The sequence below is a fragment of the Lepidochelys kempii genome, chromosome 6, assembly GCF_965140265.1.
Source record: "Lepidochelys kempii isolate rLepKem1 chromosome 6, rLepKem1.hap2, whole genome shotgun sequence".
Taxonomy (NCBI): Eukaryota; Metazoa; Chordata; order Testudines; family Cheloniidae; genus Lepidochelys; species Lepidochelys kempii.
Genome location: NC_133261.1, coordinates 21,880,473 through 21,896,387, shown reverse-complemented (window position 1 = coordinate 21,896,387; position 15,915 = coordinate 21,880,473). Strand labels below are relative to the sequence as shown.

The 15,915-nt window shown below is 42.8% G+C and overlaps 1 protein-coding gene across 6 annotated transcripts in view; it reads left to right on the top strand.

Moving 5' to 3' along the window:
* The window catches only part of C6H11orf24 (chromosome 6 C11orf24 homolog), a 65,604-nt gene that overhangs the window by 28,244 nt on the left and 21,445 nt on the right, over positions 1-15,915 (top strand). The window contains exon 1 of one of the 6 annotated variants that reach the window (XM_073347085.1): positions 12,912-12,933. The exons of the other annotated variants lie outside the window; for them this stretch is intronic. The gene's annotated coding sequence lies outside the window, so the exon portion shown is untranslated. Of the gene's footprint in view, positions 1-12,911; positions 12,934-15,915 lie in introns of those variants that run through there. 6 annotated transcript variants of the gene reach the window in all.

The window sequence follows — 15,915 nt, the reverse complement described above, 5'->3', positions numbered from 1 at the left end:
TTTGGAATAAAGAGATTATACTACAGTACTTGTATGAGGTGAATTGAAAAATACTGTTTCTTTTGTTTGTTACAGTGCAAATATTTGTAATAAAAAAGAATATAAAGTGAGCACTGTACACTTTGTATTCTGTGTGGTAATAGAAATCAATATATTTGAAAATGTAGGAAAACATCCAAAAATATTTAATACATTTCAATTGGTATTCTATTGTTTAGCAGTGCGATTAATCATGATGAATGTTTTAAATTGGGATTAATTTTTTTGAGTTAATCGCATGAGTTAACTGCAATTAATCGACGACCCTAGTTTCTAGTCCTCATGGGTGTGGAGAGCTTCAAATTGTAACCCCAGTGCACCCTACAGCCTCAAAAAGCAGAAGACAAATTAAAAAGAACACCAAATCCATTATTTTTTACATAATCTCATGATTTTGATGAGGCTGACTCATGATCTTTTGAACATTCGGGATTGGCAATCCTGAGCTGGAAAGATGGCCAGATCTCGTCATACATAGGTCGAAAAACAGTTTTTGTATGGTTTGCCAACTCCTGGACAAAGCATCTCTTTCAAATGTAACTACTATGCTCCCAGCACAGACTTTGACCACTTGCCCAGTGCTGGGCATAGTGTTGACCTTGGGATACAAGTCTAAACCCCAGATAACAATCGGGAACCATTTGTACTCTGGATGAGAGAGAGCTGGAAAGGCTGAAACTTATTACCTAGGAACCAGGGGAGATGAGCTTTTAAAAGGTTACAATAGGTCTCTGGTTTTGTTTAAATGAATTTAATACTGCTCAGTTGACAACCCTGAAGACTGAAGTCCTCTAGTTCAGTGGTTTTCAACCTTTTTCCATTTGCGGACCCCTAAAAAAAATTTCAAATGGAGGTGCGGACCCCATTGGAAATCTTAGACATGCTTTGCCGACCACAGGTTGAAAACCACTGCTTAGTTATTAAAGAGCAGGTACAAAATTTGGTATCAGCAGTGCAAGCTTCCTGCATTGCTGTCCTGCCAGTGTGCCTTGCTTTACACCTCTCTTTAAGGCTCAGAGAGCTATCTTTCTATCCCCATTCAGTCCTTGACCATGACTGCTGGTACAGATCTTGCACAGTACAAATTGTGAAGTGGTCTACTGGCATCTGGGCTGGAAACACTAGAGTAGTTCATGTAGGCCACCAATAGCCATTGGACAAGGACCTTTGGTCTCTCTCAAGCTGGGCCAGCCTTGAGCTGGTGACCTCGAATGGGAGAGAAGGTTACCAATCCCCTAAGACATATACAGTCTCCTAAAATATCTCTGGAGTTTCCTTTGACAAACTTGCTTGGGGATTTTTTAATTATTTTCCTGAAGATTTTTGTGAGGCAGAGAGATTTCATAGCTGCTAAATGTCTTCCTCATGTGATGCTATCCTAACCAAGAGCCACCACCATGCTCCTTTTTTCAGTATTCAACTACGGGGTGGGAAGAGACCTCACAATGTGTGTGTTCTGATAGCGAATGAGTGTTGCAGCGCGTGGGACTCTGTTTATGACTCTCCAAGCTGCACTTTAGGCTTTTTCCCATAAAGCAGGTGTAGAAATGTTGCTACCAAATATGTGGGATTTCATCACTGCCTGGCTGCGTTTACCCTTCTGAGCACTTTTCTAATTCCATGTGTGCAAACAGCATCCAGGCTGGGCAGTAGGTGATGTGCGCTTCCAGCATGTCAAACAGGGTGCATTAATGCAAACTATGCCTCCTTTTCTAATAATCTCTACTTTAACTTCAGCTATACCCATTCCAGCTGTTGTGTTCCTGCTTCTCTGCAACATGCTGTTATGGCCCTGAAGGGCGAAACGTACAGTGAACTTTTCAAAACAGCGTGACATATCTGAGTAGGCATAGCTGAAGAAATTAACGCACCATTCTCTGGCTTAAGACAGATATTTCTTTATAATGGGTACTACTTGCAGTAAGGTTTTCTGTTGGTTTGTTCTTGTAATTGTTGTTCCTGGGGAGTTTTTGTTGTTATCCTTGTGTAGACTCTGTCAGCGTAGCTAGGCTGGCATAGCCCTCTAGTGTAGATGCAGTGTACACCATCAGGCTTTTTTCTGCCACCTCCCCAAACGACATTAAAGTGCTCTTCTCTTAGGAGAGCTGTGTCTATGCAGGGGTTTTTGTTGGCATGGCTATGTTGCTGGGGGGTGGGGGGGTGACTTTTTTGCATGTCTGGTTGATACAGCTATATCTGTATAAACTTTAATTGTGTAGACCATGCCTAAATGAAATCCCAAAGGACTGTCGCTGTCCGAGAGAGTGAATCTGTGCTGTTGCTCATCTCTACTCCAAGCTCAAAACTGAGGTTGCACCTACCTCATTGGTCGTGTGTGTGTGTGTGTCTTACCGACATCATCACGAATCTGATGTTTGGCAATTTTCATCTTGGCACTTTGCCCTCATGCAGCTCCCTGCAGAAGGCAAGTAGCCTTGCTTCATCTACTGCATGTACGGCAACCTAAAGTGAGACCGTGGGGCTGGAGCAGAGGAAGGGTTCCAGATCGTTTTGCAAAATACACGTTGGTTTGGTATGGTGAAAGCGGGAAAGAAAGTCTGACTATCTGAAATATTCCATAAAAGGGGGCTTTATACTGTGCACATCACTATAGTATCTAAGCACCTTCGGCATAAAATCATTAGCAAGGGCCAACTCCTTGGTAGACTTCATTGAGTTTCTGACACTTTTGGGGTCAAACCTCTACTGGGGGTAGGAATTTTGGTTTCAATTGGGGGGGGGGGGAGGGATTGTAGGGTGTGTGTATCAGTGTTCTTAAGGCAAAATCTTTCAGTATGACTGAAAAGAAAATACCCATGGTGAGGGGAAGAAGGTTTGGGGGGGAGAGCAGCAGAGAGTGCTACAATCTTGACAGGTCAGGGTGAATTTCCATTTTCCATCTTTTTTTCAGCCCTTGTTGGTGCAAAGACAGGTGTGAAAATGTAAACAGAGTTGCTAGGGTTGAAAGCTAGTCCCTAATCTTTTCATAAAGATCACAGGTTATTTAAAGTCACTTACCTAAACTTACCTTCCATTCCGCCCCAGATCTTGCCTTTGGGTCTATGTAGCTCATGCCTGGAGATCTCTAATTCTTGGGCGGGCTCAAAGCTGTGACAGCTGGAAATGGCATTCCGCCATATTACTACCCATCTTCAGACCCCAAATTACTTGGGTGATTGTCCAAATAAAGCTTATATGTACAGACCTCAGCACAAGTACCTGGCATCCCCTCCACCTGTAGCAGGAGGAAGTGTGTTATTTAGATATCCCTATATCTATTGTGTGGGTATTGATTATATAAACTGTTTATATGTGAATTTGGGGAGTGCCCTACAGAATCCTTTTGTTAACCCTCCCAAGATGGCCTGGGCCAGTCTTGTAAGTGATGGTGGATCACAGTACATGGGCCTTCCCGACATGTATCCCAGCAACTAGTAGACCTATTTCCCTTCCAAATGCATGGCGCAGCCACAGTCCTCTTGCACTATCCCTGCTCTTTCCATATGGTGGTGGAATCCATACAGCAATTCACTGTGGTAGATTTCTCTTCTCCCCCAGCTCCCCGATCTGAATAGAATGCAGCATATAAAATGCAGACCAGTCCCATTAAGGAGGGTAAAACATTCAAAGATTGTGAAACTGTGAATTCCATTCTGTCAGCTTTGCTGCTGGGTAAAAATAGGAGAGAGAGAGAGTGGGGGAGGCATAGTTTCGGCAAGGGGCGCTAGAAAGATCCCTGTTCCTGGGATGTCTCTTTTGTAGACTACTCTGCCCTCCTCCACTGCTCAAGATTGCTCATAGAAGGATAACTGGAATGTTGTGTGGGGAGAGAGTGGCTGTACTCAGACCAGTGAGCTGGAAGTAAAATGCTGCATATCTCAAAGTGTATAAGGACCATGGTTGTTTCCTCCAGTCAGCTGGTCTGTTTGCTTAAACCGGACTCATAAGCCTTCCTTGGTACTAATTGTGACACCCTTGTTGTCCTCTTTAGCAGAGCCCAATGAATGAATGGGTGCAGAGGCTGGACTTGTGCCTTGCTTCTTGAGCTGGTCTTTTGAGGTCAGGTTCTGAGCAGGATGAAGGAAGCATTTGCAGCTGCTTCTGCCTGTGTAGTTCCTCTAGTGAGGATAAAGGGCTTGTCTATGTGCAGAGTGATACTGGTTTAATTAACAGTGCAATTTCAAGAGGTGCAGAAGGCTATGTGAAGTCTCTTATGTTGGTCTGAACCAGGCTTATGTTGGTTTAGCTATTTAGGGTTAAGCTAACCTGAAATAAGCCACTCTTTAACTAGAGGATCCACACAGGGGTTTGCACTGGACTGTTGCAGATTTGTGTATAGACCATGCCAAAAACGGGCCTAATTCTCTGTTCCCTTCCTGTTCGTGCATTCACTGACCCTGGTGCAAAGGGACTATGAAACACCACTAAATCAGAAGGTAGCAGTCTACAGGCACTCCGTGCTGCTGTAAGCATCTCTGTAAGGCACAAAGTGGTAGTGAATTAGACCCAAATAGTTTAATTTCCAGGTTTACCAATTTGCATCTATAATGAGAATTAAATTCACTTCAGAAATGGGGGGAGGGAAGGATTGTGGAAGACAAGGGGCAGGTAAGAATTGATAATACACACCTAATCTTTAAACTAGTCTGGCTAGCCCATGTATGCTGATACAATTAACAGACTATGCAGGGGTTGGAGAACTTTTCTTTGCTACAAAGAATCTATAGCTGGATGAAAAGTATCTAGATGTCAACAAGGATTTATAGGTAGGGCCCTACCAAATTCACAGCCATGAAAAACACATCACAGACCATGAAATCTGGTCTCTTGTGTGCTTTTACCCTATACTGTACAAATTTCATGGCGGAGACCAGCGTTTCTCAAATTGGGGGTCCTGACCCAAAAGGAAGTCGCAGCGGGGTCATGGTATTGCCACCCTTCTTCTGCTGGCGGCCAGAGAGCAGCGGCTGTTGGTAGGGCGCCCAGCTTTGAAGGCAGCACCCTGCCAGCAGCCACGCAGAAGTAAGGGTAGCCGTACTGCCACCCCCTGTACAATAACCTTGTGGACCCCCCCCAACTTCTTTTTGTGTCAGGACCCCTACAGTTACAACACTGTGAAATTTCAGATTTAAATAGCTGAAACCATGAAACTTACGATTTTTTTAAAAAAATCCTATGACCATGAAATTGATCAAAATTGACTCTGAATTTTGTAGGACCCTAGTTATATGGTAGCTATCACATAAGATTTTTCCCTCTGCTGAGATTTCTGTTGAGAAAAACAGATTTGCTACTTCTGATTTCCACATTTCACACGCTCTTCAAAATCAAATAGCTGGGAGCCAGCAGCTTTTACTTGCTGTTGCTATAAATATGATTTCCGAGTTTGGGGAGGGGATGTTTTTGTTTTGATTTGTTCCTATATTTATGCTGAAAGATGCTATTAATATTTCCTCAAACTGCCAAGGTTTGAGTGTCTTTTTTGCCTTACCTCAAGTGACCTTTCTTGCATGCTAGGGAATGGCTGATTGATAGACGTGTGTAGTGCTAAAATACCTAAGGGAGGGTGAGACTGAATTGTGGCCATTTAAGTTTTATTTGCTCCAAAGTAACACTTGGCTAACCATACCTTCCGGCTGAAAGCGTTCTGGTAGAAATAACTGTCTTACTGAATAGCTGTTTGAGCACAAGTTGTTGCTATGTATGTGTACGCTGTGTGTATTTCCACGGGAGACTTGTTGACTATAGCTTAGGGTGCCACCGTCTCTTGACAAGCAAAAAGCACCTGTACTACGATGTGCCTAGTTTCGTGGGAGCTGCAGAGAAGCCAAAACTTGAGCTCCTGCAGCATCTCTCCTACACCTGCTGCCATACCAGCTTGTGTGTGCTAAGTTTATACAGGTGCCACTGGGCTGCCATGCCCTGAGTGGCAGTAGTTAACATTGTGTTTTAAGTTGAAACATACTGTGTGAAAAGCCCCACATAAGGTCTCCCATTTACACATGATGACAGCACGTTTGTAAATTCACTACCACCTTTCAGTCACGATTAGGCTGGGGAAGGCAACAGTGCAGCTTGAATGCACATTTTCATTCCTTGGAGGTATTCGTGTTGACACATTTATTTTTAAATCCCGGCTTTATGCAGTTAGCCTTTGGCAGTTCATTTTTCTTTATACTAAACTGGATTGGTGCAAATATTCCAAAACAAGCCACGTTTTCATAAATGAAATGGCTGCCTGGTGATTTTTCCTGGGAAAATCGAGCAGCACTTTCTACCAGGTATACTTCCAAAACAGGGAGCTGAGCAAAGCAGAGGGATGATTTGATTTTTTTACTTGTTTTATTGAAAGCAGAAGTTTGACATGCACAGGGCCTTTTACAAAGTACAAATGTGTGCCTCTACATTAGCCAGGGTAACTAATACACTCACCCATGACACTAAAGATGCCATATTCTCCATAGAATCTAAGTTAACTTGCACTATTCTCCCTCCTCCATTGCCTCCCTCTGCAGATGAAGCAAGCCTCCAGTTGGGAATTTGGGAGTGGGAGGGGCTCGACAATGATACCTTGTTTGTGTTTCCTGACTCTGGGAGATTATTTGTAACTTTGCCATCAATATGGGCTGAATATATGGATTGCTCCGAGTATCTGGTGCACCACTGGGTTATTCATTACATATGAATTCCAGCAGCCATGGGTTCAGAACCTATTTTCTTGCCTTCATCTACCTATCGAAGCACTTTCTCCTGGGTGAACAGGTGAATTGTTACCGTCTATGGTACCTGTATGCCCCCCATTGCTGTAGCATCTGGTGCCTCACAACCTCTTAATATATTTCAGCTCCATGAAGTGGGGAAGTAACGTTGTTGTGCAAATGGGGAACCGAAACACAGAGGGGTTAAATGACTTGCCCAAGGTCATACAGGAAGTCTGGGATGGAGCAGGGAGTTGAACCCTGATCTCCAAGTTTGAGACTAGCCTCCAACATCTGATTTCTCAGTGGAAGAGGGAAAGATCAGTCAAACGATGTGTTTTAAAACCCAGCATGAGAGACTGCAGGTGCTCTGTCATGTCTTCGGAATTGACCCCTATGTTTGAAAGCCAGAAATTAATTCAAAGTATACCTGTTGTGTGGGGAAAGGCTTTCAATGCCACCTCCTGTAGTGTGGAAGGATTGTTCCTGCAAAGAATTCCCTTCCAGTGACCAAAAGATTTTTGGCTACAGAGAGCTCTGTACAGCATAGCGGGGTTCTGCTTGGTGTAATGTGCCATTGTCAGCAGCACAGGGTTCCAAAATACCCTATACTCATGAGTTTCTTCATGTTCAAGCAAATTCCAGGATAAGCACAGTTTCTCAGCAGAGCTTGCCAACTCCTTGGAGTTTCACAGGAGCCTCCTGATGCTGCTTTTTATTCTGCTTGTTATTTAGAGACCTGTTTATTTTCTTTAGCTGTTCACAAGTGGGAGAGAAGGACTCTTGCAATGGGAAGCATATGGCGCTTGAGGAAGGCTTGACTTCAGCAGCTGGAAACTTCTGGCTTTGAATAGCATCAGCCTGACACTAAATCTTCAGGTAGTACAGGAGTAGCCACCTTGATTGATTGTATTATTATTTGTATTGTGGTCTGTCTGCTTGTGGACACAGTGATTTGTCCCTTACTTTCTAGGACAGTGACTCTCCTCTGTGAGGGCCAGATGTGAATTCTGATGACACTCTGGGAACAAGTGCCTCTTTGAGCTAACCTTTCTTTGTAACTCTTGGCATGTGTTGAGTGTTATTCCATTAAGGAAGACTTTCAAAATCCTGTTTGTCCAGCTGGCTCCACCTAACAGACACATAATATTGCTATAAACATTAAAGTGGCAAGTCTGTCATATGCAGACTGTTGGAGATTCAGATGCTCTGCCACAGGCAGAGACCTCATGGCAAGCTAGAGCAGCTGTTTCACACAATGGGGAAAATAATTTATTTACAGCAACTTGATTAAAATGTTTTCTCTTGGTGGGATAATCGCTTTGGAAAGACCGTTAGTCTTCATAATAATCATATCTATTATGTGCCTATCTTTTCTGGGTATGTTTCGGAGGAGACAGATTATACAAGAGAAACATCACAAATGTAGTATCAGGACAGACCAGTGTCTGATCTTATCTGGTCTCCTCCCTGCTGCAATTGGCCAGGCCCATTGGTTTGGAAGAATGCAAAAACCCCGACATCATGCACTCAGCCAGCTATGTAATGTTGTTGTTCTTCAAAGGAATGTGTGGGAGGAGAGACTGATTTTCTTCCTGACCCCAGCTTGTGATCAGTTTGTGCCCCAATACATGGTTTGTAGCTCTTGTAATTCTTTCCTAGCTAGAATAAGTACACAAGGTATTTTACTACATGTATGGGTCTAAATCCTCTTGAGTATTGCTAAGCTGTTTGCTTCAATAATATTTTGCAGCAGTGAGTTCCATAGGTTGGTTAAGGGAATGTCAGGGAAGTATTCATATTTTTGTGGTCAGGTTGATTTCAATTAGTCACCTTGCTCTTAATACATATGACTAGCTGATACCAAGCTGACCATGACTGAAAGATTTGATGTAGGGAAGAGTAAGATTTTATTCAAGGTCTTTATATCAGCATAGTATCTGAGTGCCTGGTCCTGAAAAGTTTAGCCATTGGCCAGCTGACATAATGCTGACCACAACTTTCCCTTGTCTGCGCTGGCCAGTCAGCATCCTGTTAGCTAATTCAGTTGCTAAACCTTGTGTTTAAATGCTGTTAAATTTCCAAATGGAGACAATGGAGGAGTTAGTTCTCTATTGGCCATTCCATCTTTGCTCTCTCTGCCGAGGCAAACAACCAAAAGTTTGCCCATTGGTACTGATTGTGGAGTTGATTCTTGTGTGTTACCAGTCTTCTATTTGCCGTGCAACATCCCGGGACATTCATTGGATGGCGATGACTAACCGTCATCAGCAACATGAGCTGGCTGATGTATCAGTGACTTAGGAGTGAAAGATCCATCAGCACCATTTCTCAAATCTCTGCTTGAAAGCCTTTGTTCCCCTCTCCTCTAATATGAAGAATTTCACTGATAACTTGAAGTGATGGGGAAGAGAAGCTCATATCAGAGGCCGCATATTGCCCTTTGACTATTGACCTCCTTTTTACTCCTGTAGTTCCTTTAATTGCCTCTGTTATGTGGCAGAGATGACAACGTCTTTGTTAATCTCTGCCTGCTCAGAGTAAGTGTCCTTGTGAAAGACATCTACCGGTTTAAAGGCATGAATGGAGAGAGAAGCCCTGGCATGTGCTTGCACTGGGAAAATTGAGACAGGCTTCCTTTTGTGAGCTTAGCATCTCCCTAATCACTGGGATCCTTGTAGCATGCACTTTATAGCACAAGACATCTAAACAGTGTCATTCTGTGCTGGGTGCGGAGTGTCAACAGATGCATGGTTACTGCAGATGGACATCTGCATCTTAACTGTTCCTTACTGAAGTGGAGGAGTAATGGGGGTTTGAAATGACAGAGAAGTGCTTGATACTTGCAATTTATAGCCAGCTGTGAGTTAACGTGATACAAAGGCTGCTGTAAGGGGCTCGCCTTGTCTGCACTGGGAAATTGAACTGTTGCTGAAAAGGTCCCTTCTCTCCACTCCATAACCTTTCCCCCGATCTGATATTGGTAATGGCCTGAAGTGGATTAAAGCCATTAAGGAGTTTTAGCAAAAATTGCTACCAGTGGTTTTGCTGTCCTACTGTTCGCATTGTGGGTTGTTTGTTTTTTTTTTGTTGGTTTGTTTTTGGTTTTTTTTAACCACGGTTAATAAAGTTTTTATCCATGGCTTCTGCAATAGTGCCGAACACTTCTTGTTCACGGCTGTGCTTCCAGCTAAAATTCTTCAGCAGTAATACAGGTGCTCCGCTGCTGTACAAACTCCCAGGGAGAGACATTCCTTGTCTCAAAGAGTTTATTATCTAAACAGACAAGGGGTAGGAGGAAGGGAGTATTCTTAATTCCTAATCCATAACATGGGAATTGACCCACAGAGATTAAGCGACCTGCCCAAGGTTACACAGGAAGTGTGTGGCAGAGCCGGGAAGTCAACTCTGGTCTCCTGAATGCCAGTGTGCTGCCTTCACCACAAGTCTTTCCAGACTCTCCCTAGTACTACCATGGGAAGGTGGCCTGCAGGTAAACACAGGGTGGTAACAAGTTTTCAGAGTCTCCCCCTTTTTTTTTCCTAAATGATTTGCAGTCTTCAGACAGTGAGCACTGCTGCGCTAACATTGTCATTGCACCCTGGTATGTTATTGTCTGTAACCATCTGAGGTTTGTAGTTTCCTTCTGCAGACTTTGTATCTTGGTGTGATAATAGCTTTATATAATAAGGAACAACTGGTAAGGTCCAGATGGACCTTGAACATATTTGAATTCCAAGGATCCTGAGCCATTCCCCACAAGATGACAATCTTTCACTTAAAAGGGTGAGTGATAGTACTGGTGGCATCAAACTCCTAGTGCATCCTGACTTTGATTAGCTGTATGTAACTAGGGGAAGTTGTGTATCTGTAGCTTTGGTTTTCCTAGGGTTAATACTTGCTCTTGGTACAAGCTAATAGGAGACATTGCTAAACCCAGAATGCTGGATCAGTGCAGGAAGTTGGGTTAAAGGAACAATTTCCAGACCAGGGACAGCTGTAGATCAACTTCTGCATGCATGGTCACCAGTAATTATTTCTCTACCCTGTAATGTAAGGTAACATCTCAGCCTTGTGCAATGCCATGTCCTTCCTTTAGGTTGAAACACTGTTTATTTGCAAGTCTAATTAGTGAAACTTAATAGGAACAGCCTCTTTGTTTGCTATTAACTTACTTCAGAAACTAAGGAAGCCTGCAATAGCTATAAAGCTGCCTTTCATACCATGATGTAACTTGGTCTGGTGGTGTGCAGTAAATATGCTCTGTGAGCCAAAGCAGACTTTTTTGCTTTTCCAGCCACTCTGGAGCCTTTCAACGGAGGTGGTGAATTCACAATTCAAACTATATTTGTTTACTTGCTGTGGGGCAGAGTCCTTCATATAATACAGTGAAATAATTTTGAAAAAGATTGTAAGGGTTGGCTAGAACTTAAAACAGCACTCTTTTTCGGCTCACAACCCCGTTGTCTTAGTGCTGTTGCTCCATTTCGGGTGTTATAACTCATACTTGACAAGTACCAGTGTGGATATAAATCATGGCCAGAATAATGTTTTCTCACTGATATAAATCCTAGCCATCTTCTCGCATCACTCCTCCTCCTCCATGCATCTGATTCAGAGTCCAGTGGACTCAGAGGTCAATCTGATTTACCTCTGCTCTGGTCATGCTTCTTCCAAAATAAAGTGTGTACATGCGCACACCCCTACAGCTTTCCAAAACATCATCCTTCGAGTTGATTTGTAGTAATATTTTTCAAGATTGTAAAAAAGGCTCCACCCAAGTGCTTTTTCCCCTTCCATTTAAAAATAGTCCCTTTACTCACATTTGAAATCAAACCATGAAACAAATGGCTTTTCCTTACCAAACTTTAGTTCAGATTTTTCTTCTAAAGAATGAAGCACGTTCAGACATTTGTTTTGAGGTGACAACTTGCAAAGTATTTTCTGGAGTTTCCAGAAAAGACCTCAGAATAAACACAAAACGGCACATTTCTGAATGCTGAGATTACATTGTGTGGGCTTGATCCTATAGCCTGAAGAGTAGGCTTGTTACTGTGGAGGGAAGGTTGTACTAGCAATGTCTCTGCTGTACCTGTTCTGTAGATAAACAGAGGACTATAGTGTCCAGAGATGTCATCCCGGCTCCAGGTGACATGATATGCTGCTACCCTGTGAAGATGGCAGTCCTTGGTGAGCTAATCTCTACTTTAGCCTGGTTCCATAGACTGCTTGGGACCACAGATGTGTCGCTGGCACGGTTCACCAACACACCTGATGCCTGCCCCTTTTGTGGCAAGAAGGAAACCCAGGTGCGCACCTACCTGCAGGGTGCCAGGCTGTAGTCCCTCTTCCATCATCTCCAGAATCTCTTATTGAGGTTATGGCTGCACTGTTTCCCCACACCTGTTCCTCTGTGGAAACCCTGGCCATAGCCTTACCAAATCACTAATATACCTCATCAGCCACCTCCTGGCACTGGCTAAGATGGCCAGCTCTCAGTCCCAGAGGGATAAGCTCAACAGGGAGGTTCTCTGATTATGGGGCCTTTTTCCATTCTCTAGTCCATACATGCCTCTGGGCAGAGTTTCTCTAGGTGGCATCCACTGACTCCTTGATCAGGATCTCAGAGCAGTGGGCATTGTCTGTAGTTCTCTGCTTTGTGTCTCCTACACTCATTTTGTACCTATCACCTGAATCACTGTACCTGGTTTTTTTTACCCCTGTACTTTATCTGGGTTCTGTGGCCTTTCCTTCACCTGAAGGGGCAGGCCTTTAATTCATGTGGGCTCTGCCCACTTCTCCCAATCCTCAGATAGAGTAGACGAATGCTTTTCACCTGCTTAACTGGTAGCTGTTTGGTTAATAGGGTTTTGGTGCGTGTGTGATAGAAAGGAAGATTTGCTTTGTTTCAAAGATTCCCTCTTCCACCACTGCCCTAGTTATAACTATTATTTCAGGCCAGTTTTTATCAGTATCTGCCTTCCTTTCACTTTTTTTTTTTTTTTTGCACAGAATCCTTGGTTCAATGCAAGAAAGTGAGCAGCAAGGGAGGAGCATTTCTTAAACCCTGCAAGCAGTGCTTCTGGGCTGTCTGGATGTGTTTGCACTGCAGTCATAAGTCATCCAATTGTTCATTCCAAGTTTTTCTGGTTTTTCAGTTTGCTTGTTCCCTGATGAGTTGTAGCTGTTGTAGATGGTAAATGTAATCTCTGCATTTTTATATTCTACTTCTAGCCCAGTTCGTTTAATGTCTTTGGGGAGGCTGATGGGATAGAGTGTTAATACCCAAAGAGTGTTTTGTCCTGATCTTTGGAAGCTTGTTTTCTGACAGGAGCACTAGTGTTCGCACTCTTGAATTGCAGTTACGGCTGTGCAGGGAGAGGGTTTTTTCTAGGGCAGCTCTGGTGACAAAGCTGGTGCTTTTCCTGGCTGTCACCCTGTGGGGTAAATGGTGAGGAATCTTTGAATATGCAAGGGAGCTGTGTGGATTCTGGGCTCTAAAGATATGCCACAGGGTGGGAGTGGAGGGGAAGGGGACATGGATTATAATTGGAAACTGGTAGCCACTAATTCAAAAGTGAGCTGTAAGTAACAGTGAATCACTTTCTGGCCTTGTGGGACTGTGCTGGAGAAGATGAGGCAAAAACTAGATGGTGGTTCTGATATTTGATATGGAATTACAAAAATGTCTTCTGGATTGTATTAACGTGCATCTGCATCTGGTTATCCACTCTCTGGATTGGGAAATGAGCTGTATTCCCTGGGCCATATCATCACACATCCGCACATGCACACCAGCTATAAAATCTAAAAGGAGAATTGTAACTTCCTAAGCAAAGAAACTTTAAAATGGCGTTAAGATTGTAAATATGTAGCAATAACTTGAGGAAAAAGCTCTCCTTGTTTTAGAGTTGAAGTTAAGCCAGCACTAACAAGAAAATAAAAGAAACAGAGAAGAGCTGAGAGAATCATTGATTTTTTTTAATTTTTTTTGTTTGATGACCAACCTGAAAAATCTTAATTTCTAACTAAAACTGAATTTTCTCAGGTTTTTCTCGACCAAATGAGATGGAAAAAAATCTTAATTGAGTCGAACAATATTTCAAATGTCTAATCAAAATGACATTTTCAAAATAGAATGGTGAGGTGACATTTTTAGAAGTTTTGTTTTCAATTGTTTTAGCTGAAACTATTTGCCAAATAGCTTCTGTGCCCTGAAAACGCATTTTCCAGCCAGTTCTCTATTTAGCAGGCTAGCTCAAGCAGAGCTTAACACGGTGTATGTCTCCTCAAGCTGAAAATTACACTTCTGACTCGAAGTGCAGACATACCCTTAGTGGTATCCATTTCAACAGTCTTCCCGCTCACATAAGGCTAATTTGCAATAACTGCTGTGAATCCTTATTTTGGAAGGGAAGGGATGGTGATCATTCGAGAGCTTTAAGGTGCTAAATAAAATTGAGCTTGAATCGTGGCAATAATGTTCTTAGTAAGTCTGTGTAACAAAGAAAGTGAGGAAAGATATACAGACAGGGGAAATCTATGGGAATGAGTCGTGTGGGTGATACAGGCCACATCCTTAGCTGATGTAAATCTGTATAGCTCCATTGACTTTAGTGAGACCACACCCATTTACATCAGCAGAGGATCTTCCTCCAAGTCTCTCCTGTTCTTGTTTTTGTGGGGATGGGCAGTAAACGCTGGATAATGTGCCTTAGGGAACAATCGTGTACTGTTGGAATGGATGCACACGATAGGTCTAAGCCAAGAGTTTTTTCAAGAGGGATTCATGATGTTGGTTTGCTCTGTGTCTAGGAGTCCAATTTGAGACCTCTGAAAGGGGTCTGATGCTCAGAAATCGCTGAATACCTACCCTCCCTCTCAAAATCCGTTCCTCAGAGATGTGACAAGCTGGGCACCAAAAACAGGCACTCAGAATAAGAAGTCACTTTTTAAAAAATCTTGCTATGTGTCAGTAGCTGTCTTCTGCAGTTCTTGTTAACTGTGGGTCCTGTAGGGCAGGGCAGAGCAAGGTCTTTGCTATACCGTTCCTTTAGTGTTAGCTGATCCCTTAAGAGCCTGTTGCTTAAAAAAAGGGAAAGTACCAGGGTGATTGGTTTTAGTCGACATCTAGAGCTGGTCTTCCCCTGCTGGCTAATAATGGGCTAACCAGTAAAGGCCTTAAAATACCCTGGTAGAGGAGCACTTGTATAGAAGGACTGAGTTCTCCGCCAGGTTCCAGTGAGGTTCAGCTTACACCCATGGTCACCTCAGCACATCCCTTTCCCTCTCTCCACTTAATTTTCTTCACTTGCAGTGAAGTGGTTCCTGGGGCTGATGCAGTGACATGGATCAGAAGTCATGTGTGGCAAGAGGGACTTCAGGTAGCTTAGCAGAGTCGGGGAAACTAAGTGTCTCTGTGCTTATGGGGCCAATAGTTACATTAAGCTAATGTAACTGTTTCTAGCCTTTAAGTGGTTTGTCCACCAGGGAAAGAATTGTGTACCATAATAGAAATACCCAAGAAGAATTTTCAGAGAGATGGGGTGCTCTCCTGGAAGTATCTGATCTTATTAAGTGCATGAGCCTGGCCCCACTTCTTCTCTACCCACTTCCTTCCCTTTCTTTCTCTATTCCCCTCCCCTGAATTATGCTTCTATTCTTCCTTATTTTAATAATTTTCTTTAACGAGTTGAATGTTATAAGCAAATTTGTTTGTAAATTGTATAGTTCGAATTGATTTATATTTTAACCATTTTCTATATAATTCAGTGTTTAAAAGAAAAGGAGGACTTGTGGCATCTTAGAGACTAACAAATTTATTTGAGCGTAAGCTTTCGTGAGCTACAGCTCACTTCATGTTTAAAGTTATAGCTAAGATTTGATAGCACATGGCTAATATATTAGGAAAAGTTTTTGTTTTTTTTTTATTTCCTGTTTTAAAAAAGTAATAAGAGGGCAAAAAAAGCAGGGCTTATTCCAGCTGCTTACCTGTGCATCACATCTACGTTATGGGTCTGTGGGTATGTCTACACTACGGAATAAGGTCGAATTTATAGAAGTCGGTTTTTTAGAAATCGGTTTTATATATTCGAGTGTGTGTGTCCCCACAGAAAATGTTTTAAGTGCATTAACTTGGCGGAGCGCTTCCACAGTACCGAGGCTAGAGTCGACTTCT